Genomic DNA, 387 nt, shown 5'->3' with positions numbered 1-387 from the left:
CTCGCGAAGCGATGTAACTCCGACATAAAGTACAGCATATCATGCACAAAAGCAGCCTGTGCGAAGCATGCTACAGAACTAATCTCTATCATGAAGTGAACAAGCACCTAAGGCAAAGCCGTCCGCTGGGCTACGCCCTGGTCCCAAGCGACGCACTAACTGCACGTCAACGCAAGTTCAACAGGGCCATCTTCGCTTTTTTATGTTACATCCAACATCTGTTAGACTGCGATGAGCCAGGGCACACCTCACACAAATGCGCATTTTGCATCCCACATGCTACGCTGACAACCCCGAAGTGTCCACAGCTGTCCGGCACGTCTAACCATGTCAGGGTTACAAATATCGCGAATAGCAAAAAGCCTAACTCACTAAATCAAACTCTCC

The sequence above is a fragment of the Eimeria mitis genome, genomic scaffold, assembly GCF_000499745.2.
Source record: "Eimeria mitis Houghton genomic scaffold, Emh_scaff621, whole genome shotgun sequence".
NCBI lineage: Eukaryota > Apicomplexa > Conoidasida > Eucoccidiorida > Eimeriidae > Eimeria > Eimeria mitis.
Note: the sequence above shows the minus strand (reverse complement) of the source record.